At 30.9% G+C, this 12,059-nt stretch overlaps 1 protein-coding gene across 4 annotated transcripts in view; it reads right to left on the bottom strand.

Annotated features, from left to right (window-relative positions):
- Positions 1-12,059, bottom strand: part of LOC106874729 (uncharacterized) — a 1,612,306-nt gene that overhangs the window by 920,758 nt on the left and 679,489 nt on the right. The gene's annotated exons all lie outside the window — the stretch shown is intronic.

Below are 12,059 nucleotides of genomic sequence, written 5' to 3'. Positions count from 1 at the left end.
ATATATATATTACATATAAACGCACACACAGACACACATACATATGTATACATATTTTCATAAAACTACCTCTGTATGCATTAGATTTCTGAAAATTCTTTCCTTGAGTGATAGTAGAGAAAATGAAATGTGAAGAAACTACTACAGTGCAATATTCAAGCAAAGGGAAGTAACAGTATGAAATTGTTCACTAAAAGCAAGGAAATTATGTAAGCTTACAAATATTTACTATTCAATGTAACATTCAGTAACAGGTTCATTTGTGGAAACTGCAGTTTTTAATATTTCCTTCAGAAAGTGAATTTCTTGTCATTGAACATTAACATTTATACAAAATTGAATTCTAAATTGACCTTCATAATATAAGATACTATTTTACCAACTCAAAATATTTTAAATATCCATATATCATTTTCAATCTGCTTTATTCTGTTCATAAGAGTAGCTCTAATTAATTATTTCTTCTTATTATTTCAATTAGTAAATTTTATAACAATTTTATTTACTTTACAAATTACAATGTGATAATATCAATTTTACTTTGATATGTAAAAACAAGTTTCTCTTTTCTAATAAGAATGAATATTATATTTCCAAACTTCATTTATTTTACTCTCTAAAGTAGCAAACCAGTACCATAGGGCCTGTTTTTAAGTGAATAATACTGAAGTTACTAAGTATTGTAAATATTTCATCATCATCAAAATGGAATATATGATTCACAAAAATATATTTCTTCTTAAAATATAAAATAAAATGAGCATTAAAATAACGATTTACAAATTTTAAAGTAGACTGTTGTGGTTGTGTCCTGTATTTTATTATGTAAAATGCAAAAATATCATTCACAGAAATATGTTTGTTCTTAAGATATAAAATAAAATGAGCATTAAAATAATGATTTAAAAATTTTAAAGTAGACTGCTGTGGATGTGCACTGTATTTTATTATGTAAGATATGAAACTATCCATGCCAACAGTAGAAAACAGGTATTAAAATAACTGGTGGTGAGTCTGAGTGTGTGTGATCATCATACTACATCAGTTCTTCATTATTTAGGAATTTTTTTAAATACTGGCATGGATTAAATTGTTTTTAATCATTTTGTCCTTATTTTCAAGGCTCGAAGTACTGAGATCTAACCCCATATATCTCCATGCTCTGTTCAAACTTCCTCTGCCATGAGTAACCTCCCCTGTCAGTATACAACACTATTCTCCTTCAACATTCATCTATTTACATTACATGCCCATACTAGCAGTTCTCTTCTGCATATATTGGCCAAATGTTCTACTTACACTCTCAGCTCACGTGCTCTACCTAAGATGGAAGGTGTCAGATGTGACTGTGATACAACCTTGAATCTCTTTCCTGTCTAAGTGACTGCTTATATGTGTTCCGTAAAACTTTAAAATGCTTCAGGGATTATAATAAATTTCAACAAAAAAGGAACTGTTTTTCAAAAATATATTATAATGAGCTGCATTTACACTGAAAGCTTAAGAGTGAAAGAAAATAGTAATGAAATATAATTATGATGATATTTTAAAATTAATTTTTATGATCTGTTTTTAAAAGATTGTTTTTATATACAAAAATATATTCTTTTTGTGTTTCATGTAGATTAAAAGTGATTTATTCTGAGATCCTGTGGGAAACTGAAGGAAATGCATCATGATAAAATCATATCAAGCTTTCTTCTTTTGTTTACTACTATTTGTAGTAACACATCGATAACTTGGTAGTTGATTTGCTATTTGATTGTATCTGGTAAAGGTCTGTTGTTTGTTGTCAGTTCATACAAGCAAATGAATATTTGAGTGGATATTTTCAAGTGTCTGCTTTCTTCTCTTATTCTTGTTGCTTCATGTCTGTTCATTCTTTCTTCTTCTTCCGAACCCTGACAATCATGTCTTTTCTCATCCCCAAACCCTGACAATATTTTTCTTTCCCTTTGTTGATGTTAAATCTCATTAGACAATGAAAATATGGTTGTTTGGACAACAGAAGAACTAACATAGAAATAACTGAGCATTCCACTGACACATGTGCCCTTCATATAATATTCATGAAGAGTCAGCATGACACAGTGTGAGACAAGGTAGTGGATTTTGATACAGTTTACACCCAATTCCACTCTGCCATTTGTGTAAGAGACTATACAGTGCAATTGAGCCCTTAATAAGTGATTACAAATGAACTTCTTAAACATTTGACCATACTGTACCTTCAATTATATATATATATATATATATATACAGGGTGTCCACAAAGCCTGGGTATATGGGGATTAACACGTACTTTAAGAAATTACCATTTCTTATATTTAATTGTTTATGCTATGATTTTATTTACTCCATGTACCCAGACTTTGTGGACACCCTGTATGTATATATATATATATATATATATATATATATATATATATATATATTTATGCATATACATATGTGTTTGGGGTGGGGTGTAAATATATGTATATGCATATATATATATATATGAGTGGACAAACAAAAGAAAGAGGCACTGAACACATTTAGAAAGATTTACATGTATATTATTATTATTATTCAAAACAGTTTGATTCAGACCAAGGCAACTTAAGGTTCCTGTAACCAGCCTGCAAAACTTTAAGTTGTTTGGAGCTGAACTAAACTGTTTTCAATAATAATGTGTGTGTGTGTGTACGTATGCTAGTGTCTTCTTGTATTGACATCATATGGTAGTTGTAAATGAGTATCAGTGTCATCTAATTTTCCACATTCTGTGGAAACATGTCTGGAAATGTGGGGAAATATTACGTTGCTTGGATACAGGTGAAGGTTGGCAACAGAAAGGGCATCTAGCTGTAGAAAATCTACCTCAAAATATTTTGTCTGACCCATGGAAGCATGGAGACATAGACATGATGATAATGATGATATGTACCTATGTTATAGTTTTCCATGAACGTCAGTATTACATCTGTTTGCTTGTAGTTGATGCTGTTGATGTTATGGTGGCGTTATTATTGGTGGTGCTTAAAGTTTAAGATATATTTTACTTTATTCATATATCCCACTACAATTTTTTCAGCCTGTCTCTATTGCTCTCGTGCGCTTTTACATAATCTTTTTACATTAGTGTTCACTATTGTCAGATTGCCCTTATACTGTTTAAAAATCTTTAAAAACAGGCTGATCTGACTTATTTTCAAAATAACATCCCAAGATATTAAGGCTAGTAACTTATAATAATAGGAATTAATTACTTTAATCAGAGAAACTGAGAAAGGAAAACAAATAAACAAGTAAGAAATGATTATAATGGAAAATAGTTCATTTCAATAACTAATAACAAATTATTAGATTTTAAAGAGAAAGCAGCAGCTATTAGAAAACCTCCAAGTAGACACTGAGATTAGTTTTTGAAATATTTAAATTAAGAAATAATTCTTCTCTTAGGATGATACATTCCTAGAGAAAGAATTAATAGGTATTTTAGGCACAGATAGATATAGACAGTACTTACAACTAGAGTAATCAATATTGTGATGTAATATTTAACTCAGAGATGCCATATACATGAAAAACAATAGTTATGACAGTCTAAGTATAAGTAATACAGAGAACAATTAGAAATGCTAATTAGAAATATCAAGCAGCAAGGTAAAAAGTCAATGTTCAATATTATTTTAATTATTTTTACAAGTAGAGGGACATGTCTGGGTGTGTTTTGAGTGTTATCATGCCTTCTTCAATGAAGTATGGTATAAACTTAATTATTGATTTTTATGAAGGTAGCATCAATAAGGGATTTATTTTATAAAAAACGTTATTTTCTTATCCCAGCAATTATACATGATGATCCTACCATACCAGCTTTGATAAGTATGATGAAATCTAGTTAGTTATTTAATGTGCCCTGCATTAAATATATTAAAATTTGCTTAGCTGGTGACATAATAAGGTTAGAGAATAAGAAACTCAAGATTTAGAAATATGTAAGATCAAGGAATTATATTTTAAGGACTATCTTTAGGTAGTTAAGTTGAGTAGCTATAGTGCTGTTGTCCACCAAAATGTAGAAAACTTACTAAGTATGGCAGAGAAACTAGCAGACAGCAAAAAAGAAGAAAGAAAAAAACTGAAGTAATGCATCAATGAACAATCAATAAAAAAAAATGTTAAAATTGAAATACTTTTCTATGATGATGGAGATAATGGTCAAAAACCAATACAATTTATTATAAAACAAAAAATAAAAAAATTAAGACAAAAACAGAAATGCGACATAATTATGTAGTGAAAAAGAAAATCACCAAAAAACAATTGAAAACGATTTCCTGACAATAGCGAATATGACATAAAATATTGCAGCATTAAAATTTATAAGCAGGAACAACTCAACAATAAAAAATATCTGAGATAACAGTAGATTTGAAGGGTTTTTTTTAAAGAAGCTAACAAGCTATTTATTCTATGATTCAAAACGTATGGTTAAATGGATCAGAAATTATTCAAGATTAAACAACTCTCATCATTACAGAATTTTTTATTGAAAGAATAAAACAATTCTACAGATTTTATCATTTTCACTGACACATAACAACTGGCAGGAAGATTACAACCAAAAATGTAAAATTAGCATTACATCTCTTCTTTTGTATGTTCAGAGAAATTTAACGGCTGTTATGGAGTAATATAATCTTTATGATTCAATGATGACCAAATATGAATTATTTGCAAGTAAAGAAAAGGGTTTGATTAAATCAATTATTCTATTATGTTTTTGGATAAATATTACTGTAGTTTAGCAGTCATACGTTAATATGTTCCATTTTGCAACACTAATGATTTTTGCTGTACATTTAGGACTGGATTAATTTTTTTAAAGGAATCAAATATTTAAATTGAAAAACCAAACTCATGTGAATTATAAACACCAAAGGGATATATACACATATATAAATATATACGTATACATATATACTTATATATATAAACATATATGCATATACAGGGTGCGTAAGGTTTTTGGAGACATACCTTTTTGGGGGTCATTGCTGCATTTTTCACTAACTCTGCGTAATCTTTGCTTCAGAAAATAATAATGGCAGACCCTCAGCTTACTCAAGAAATGAAGAGGTATGCTGTTATTGTGGTTATAAAGGCTGAGCATAGTGATTTAGAAATATCTCGATTTTTTAAATTTGCCAGATCTTTTGTCTACAAAATGTGTAAGGCACTAGAGACTAACGATGATCATATAACCAGTATCAAAGCATAAAAATCATTCTAAACACTCTGAAATCATCAGAATACATGAATTTATCCAGTAAGTTCAATAGACCATTGATTACAATCCCATAAAGTTCATGAGATCAGTTGCATATGATCTCCATGTGTCAGAATGAACAGTCAGAAATGTTATCCATGAAGACATCAGACATGTCTGATATAATGAGGAAAGGTGAATTTGTCTGAAAAAGCAAAAGAAAATCACTACATCAGATCTAAAAGGCTCTTAAGCAAACTGAAAAATCCAGCGGAAGATTTGATTTGGTTTTTCTCAAACAAGAAAAACTTCGACCAAGATCAAAAAGTTAATAGAAGAAATCACAAATGGTTATGTGCAGACCCTTCTCAAGTTCCAAGTGTTATGCATACAAAATTTCCTGCAACTGTCATGGTTTTAGGGTCTGATGTCTCCTTACTTTTATCCACAAGGTCTACATTGAGATCCTGGAAATAATTGCTAAGCCCTGGATAGACAGTGTATGCAATGGAAGGCATACACTGTGTTTCAGTAAGACTCTGCACTATCACACATGGCTCTAGTAACATAGGAATGGATGGTTGAAAATGTTCATGATCACATAACCCCTAACATTTGGCCTCCTAATTCCCCATATCTCAATCCACTGGACTATTACATGCGGAGAATTGTTGAGAGATAGGTCAACGATTCTTTGAAAACTGTCATAGTCAGTGTAATGTCCAAACCAGGACCACTTGATTCGAGCATATAGAAGATTTAGATCTCATATAGAAGCAAGTCAGCTGAGTGGATTGGGGCAACATGAAATAATGTGTCTTGCTCAAGGACACAACATGTTACTGGGAATTGAACTCACAACCTTACATTCATGAGCTGAATGCCCTAACCACTAAGCCATGTGCCTTCACACACACACACACATATATATATATGTATATATTTTTTTAAAAAGAGCTAGTCATAGTTTCATACTATAGAGATAAAATATTTTGATTTTTGACAGATCTATATAACATGCCATGTATCTCCAAGAATTTTTTCAGGCTCAGTGCATACCATTAGACTTATCTGAAAACCAGAATGCTGGTCTATGAGGATATATGAGAAAGGAAAAAAAAAAACAGGAAGAAAAGCATGAAGAAGGGTAATGCAAAAAGTGAAACGAGAAGAGATAAAGAAAGAAAAGTAAGTCAAAAGCTTCATCCATTTTTTTAGTAGAAATCAATTAATCTAGCTGGTGTAGAATAATATGGAGGTCAATATCTATGAAATAATATGGAGGTCAATATCTATGAAATAGTTACTCAATTCAAAGAAGGTGGTGTCCTCCAACTCAGCAAAAGTAACTTGTCCATGTGCTTGCATTTGCAAAATGTTTCATATCTGACATTAAGTAGTATGGTGGAGTTTTGGGATCCAAAAGAATGTGTGATTTTTCAGCTACACTCAACCTGCAATTCTTTGATTCATTTATGTATGGTGCAGATTTCTCCATGAGTTTTCGCTTGGTTGCTTGTAGTGTGCAATTGGTAATTAAATCGCATACGTGGCTAGCCAACTTAATTTTTTTTATCTATTAGTTTGCATAATGGCTTTTAAAATTGCCTTCATATAAAACAACATAATTTATCCTCTTAGTTATCTTGTCTTGGAGCACTGCTGTAACTTCAGCTTCATAAATAACTGAGTTTATGAAGCATGCTTGATCAAGGTGGTAAGCTTCAGAGTCCCACACTTACAACTAGAAGTGGAAATTACTGGAATAGAAGCTAACCGAAGCATTGGGAAGTCTTAAGGTGAATTTAACATAGATTAAGGTTTTTCATAAGTAGGAAAGAAGATAGGAGCTTGGTATCTTCTAGAAATTATTGGCCTTGCTCTTTATACAGAAAAGGAGTAGATTTAAATTCCATACACTCTACCCAATGAAACTATGAACATGAAGAGGTGTAGTGAAATCACAGGCAAACTCACAGAGTAAGTAAGCTTCATATATATCAGGTACATTGGGTAAGTATATACTATGCACACATTAGAAATAGATTTCCTTAAAAGCTGAAATGGCTAACTAGTAGTAGTTGATAGCTTTTGTTATCTTGGAAACATTATTAGCAGGAGAGATGGTTGCTCTGTAATTATAGTAGTTAGGTTAAAAACAGACTGGAAAAAGTTCAAGGAGCTTCTACTACTGCAGACAACAGAGGTGTTTTCCCTCAGAGTGAAGCATAGATTGTATGACACCTGTGTCAAAACTGAGATGCTACTTAACAGTGAGACATGGGCCTTGAGAAGACTGGAAGAAAATGAAGCAAGGATGCTCCATTTGATGCGCAATGTAAGTGTGCATGAATGACATAGCACAAACATGCTGTGAGAAAGCTTAGGTTTAAGAGCAATCAGATTTAGTGTAAAAGAAAGAAGACTGCACTGGTATAGATATATGATGTATATGATTAGCTCAGATGGATAAAGAAGAATTGATCACTTAATATTGATGGAGATGGCAGAAAAGAGAGACCTATGAAGATATGGCATGAACTCGTGAAAGTAGATCTTAGGATTTTGATCCTCTCAGAAGAGATAACAAGGGACCAGAATGGTTGGTAACATGCAGACCTGGAAAATACTTGCTCAAGGCAATGAAAGTGAGTCATGGAAGCACTGTATGTTTGCATATATATGTGCACAACTTAGTCCTTTGCTGTATTTGATCCATCAACATCTCATCTACTTAATTGCAGCTTTTCTTTAGTACCACTAATCTTCCTCATGACCAGAAACTATTTTATTTGCTATCCATCTTTCATCTTTAATATTATCCTCCACCCACACTCTCACCACCACACTCTCAAAACCTACTCAACCACTCATCACTGCTCTGTATCTCATTCTTTCAATGTCTAGTGTATTATCATTACTATTCTGCTACTCATCACTACCCTGCATCATTGGTCACTCCAACTCCTTATTTACTATTCATAACATTCACCTTTCAACTCTGTCCAATCTCTACAGTTCCCACCTACTCTTCCCTATTTCTCCTATTCATCATCCACTCAACATTTGTTCTTCCTTCATTATATCCACACTCTCACTCAGTTTGCATCTCTCACTCCTTCATACACTCTTGCAACCTTTATTGATCTATATTCCCAGTCCTTTTTTCCCCTTTCACTTACACTTGCCTTTCACTTACCTTGGGGTCCACACAGACACTTTGTCACCACTATTTGGGGTTCATAATCTTGCAAGCTCTGTGGTGACCCCATTAAAGATGATATCATGAAAAAAGCACCAAGTACATTCTGTAAAGTGGTTGGCATTAGGAAGAGCATCCATGCCAAAGTAGATAGCAGAGCATGATGCAGTTCTTGAACTTGTTGGTTCTCATCAAACCATCCAACCTAAGCTTGTATGGAACATGGACATTAAATGATGATAATGTCAGTGTATATATAAATATATATATATATATATGTATATATATATATATATATATATATATATATATATATATATATATATATATATATATATATATATATATATATATATATAACTTTTATAAGTAATATTCTAAAAGAATATGTAACTGAACTTATATTGAGTGCTCTATTATTTTGAGCAAATAAATATATATATATGTGTTTTTATATTATTAATAAATTCATAAACTTATCAATAATATTCTCAGGAAATCAATATTTAATATTTCGAAAGATATATATCCAATATGACATGGTAATATAATAAATTTAAAATTTAAAATATAAATATACGAAATATAAATATAAATATGTATAAAAATATGAATGTAGATAAAGATACATGTGAATATAAATGCGTATAAAAATTTATGCGTAATTAAGCATGAATATTGTAAAGTCTAAAATATAAAAAAACCTAAAATTTAAAGAATTAAACATCTGACTATTGTTTCGCGGATATTACTATAATCACGATGTGATCAAAAGATCAGCATACTATCAGTAATTCCACTCTTCGGAGATGAATTAAGAACCAATGGTATATATATAATATTAATTAAAACATTAGAAATATTAAAAAATTAAAATATATATATATATATATATATATATATATATATGAGGGTAGAGTCCTCAGGCACCTCCTCCATAATGTCTTATCAGAAGCAACAATTATTACACTTTCCAGGTGGCTTCCCAAGTGTAACCAATGGAAACTATGGATATTATTTAACCATCTTATTCTTGGTATATTGCTAAGTTTTCTACCTGTTAGCTTTGTTTGAAGCATCTGCCATGCAATTCTTTCTTGCAACATTCTATTTACCTGTTCATAATACTGGAGCTGTGACCTCTCAATGCAGAAAAGTAGCAGCTCAACTTGAAGAAACTCCCTGATCTCAGAGCTATGCATCCTGTTGAGTAACAATACTCTAGAAATCCTTTGAAAGTGCACCATTTCAGCTGCTTGGATTTGCAATAGTACCCTTTTATATTAACCTATGTGGAAGAGGAAGAACAAATAAGCCAAGACAGTTATTGTAGAACTATTTGATTTGACCACTGTATGTGCTAGCACTCCATCAGTTATGACAATTAGAGTTCCAGTCGAGGGTTCCAATCAACAGAATAGCTGGCTAGTGGAGTTCTCAGAAATGTTCAGCTTGACACAGAGTATGACAAGGCTGGCCCTTTGAAATATAGGCACTGCTCATTTTTGCCAACTGAGTGAACTGAAGCAATTTAAAATAAAGTGTCTTCTTCAAGGTGACATTGTGCCATCAGGTATTGAAATCACAACCTTACAATCGTGAGCTGAAAGACAGTATGTGTATGTTCACTGAGTACTGAATGAAAATGTGGCACATGTTATTTATTATGACTGAAGTCAGGAAAGGTTAGACTGCTGCAAAATGCAACTGGTAGATTAGCTGACAAAAAGGTCAAGACAAGGGATAATGTTTTGTATAGAAGATTGACTCAATCAAAAAATTATGGATATGTGCATGTATGAAGGAATGCATGAATGCATGCAATACATACATACATACATACACACCTACATACTGACAGGTAAACAGACAGATAGATGTCTCACTCTTTGTATAAACACTTTCAACTGAGATTTTCAATATAAGATATATAAAATATATAAATAAATATTTAAATTTTATCACTTATATCCTTAGTGACAGAATTTGTAGAACACAACGAAGTGCATAGTAGTGTGTAATTACCTCCCTTTATATTTTGTGTTCATATCTCAAGATTGACTTAGCCGTTTTTTTCTTTTTTTTTATTCTAGTGTTGCTAAATCATCTATCAGTTAAGTAGTACGATTGACACAACTGTTTATCTACCCCTTATGCCAAATTTACCTCATTGTACCTTTATTAAAAATCCGTTTCATCTTTTAGTTGACTACCCTCTGATGATCTATACAAAATTATTTAATATTAACAAACAAGATTTTCAAATTTATTTTCCTCCTCTAAAAATTCATAGTAAACCAATGGAGCCTATTTGATAAAGTGTCAATATCGTTCATTATTTATATTTCTGTGAATAGACACAAAATTTAACTATTTATTAGTTTCTAAATTACTAAATAATTTGATTCATTGTTTGTTGTCAACAGGAAGCATATGTTTTTCTATAAAATTTATTTGATAAGATTAACTAAACCAATATCAATAATGTTCAATATTCATTCTACATTTTGGAAATGAATAGTAGTAAAATAGTGTAAGATTCTTATCAACATGTATGTACAAAGAATTTAGATGAAAATGATGATTAAGCAATTCTTTTAACAAATCTTATCCTCTTTTTTTCTCACTCTTGCATTTCAAATCATTCTTGTTTTTTCTCTCCTTTATTAATAATATAAGTATTTACATAAAAACTTATTTGAAACATGTTAAAACAAAATTCTAATTTCACCCATAGAAATTGCACAGATAACAAAGTTCCCTCCCTTTACAAGTAACCCTTGACAATGTCCTACCATTGTTTTCGAGACAGGGTTGTCATTTATATTTAAATGTAAATTCATTTTCCTGTTTATTTATTTTTCTTTTCATTTCCTTCTTTTTTCCATTTCCTTTTCACACAGCAAATAATATTGCACATCTTAAAATATGAATATCATATTTATAACAAAATATGGCTTTTATTAGTCATGTACGTTTGGAAAATTTAAATTTTGGTACATTTAGGAAGGTGAATATTATTGTCTGCATTGCAGTAGATTTGAGCTACTCTATATCACCCTCAGGTATAGGAGAAGCTAAGTTTTCTTTATAATCCTGAAGATTAGTAGTAGCAATAGTCTTTGCAACTAATAGCAGCATCAGCAGTAGTAGTAGAAGTAGTAGTAGTAAGAACAGCAGCATCAGAAGCAGGTGTGCCTGAGAGCTAATGTAGTCATTTTAAGAATAACGATATCTTTTGCTTCCAACACAGATTCCTAATCTGTTGGAAAAACTAACAATATTCACTGTCATTTCTTATTGATCACTTGACTTTCATTAACTCTTTCTTTTAATATAAATCTAATATGAAAAATCAGAAATATACTGAAATAACATGGAAAATAACTAAAATATACGAGGGAAATTTCCATGACTTTTCACTGTCAGACTAATCATTGCAAAAAGAATTCTTTAAGAGGAGAAAGTAAAAGAAATAAATAATTTGTATATTATATTAGGTAAAAATACTTTTATTAAATTCATTAAATAAATTAACGAATCATTGCAGATGTAAATTTCAAGTTTATCTTAATATATTGTATTTCTACAATGAAATGT

The sequence above is a fragment of the Octopus bimaculoides genome, chromosome 3, assembly GCF_046866305.1.
Source record: "Octopus bimaculoides isolate indiv1 chromosome 3, ASM4686630v1, whole genome shotgun sequence".
NCBI classification, from domain to species: domain Eukaryota; kingdom Metazoa; phylum Mollusca; class Cephalopoda; order Octopoda; family Octopodidae; genus Octopus; species Octopus bimaculoides.
The sequence above is the reverse complement of the archived record's forward strand: the minus strand, read 5'-3'. Positions and strand labels throughout refer to the sequence as shown.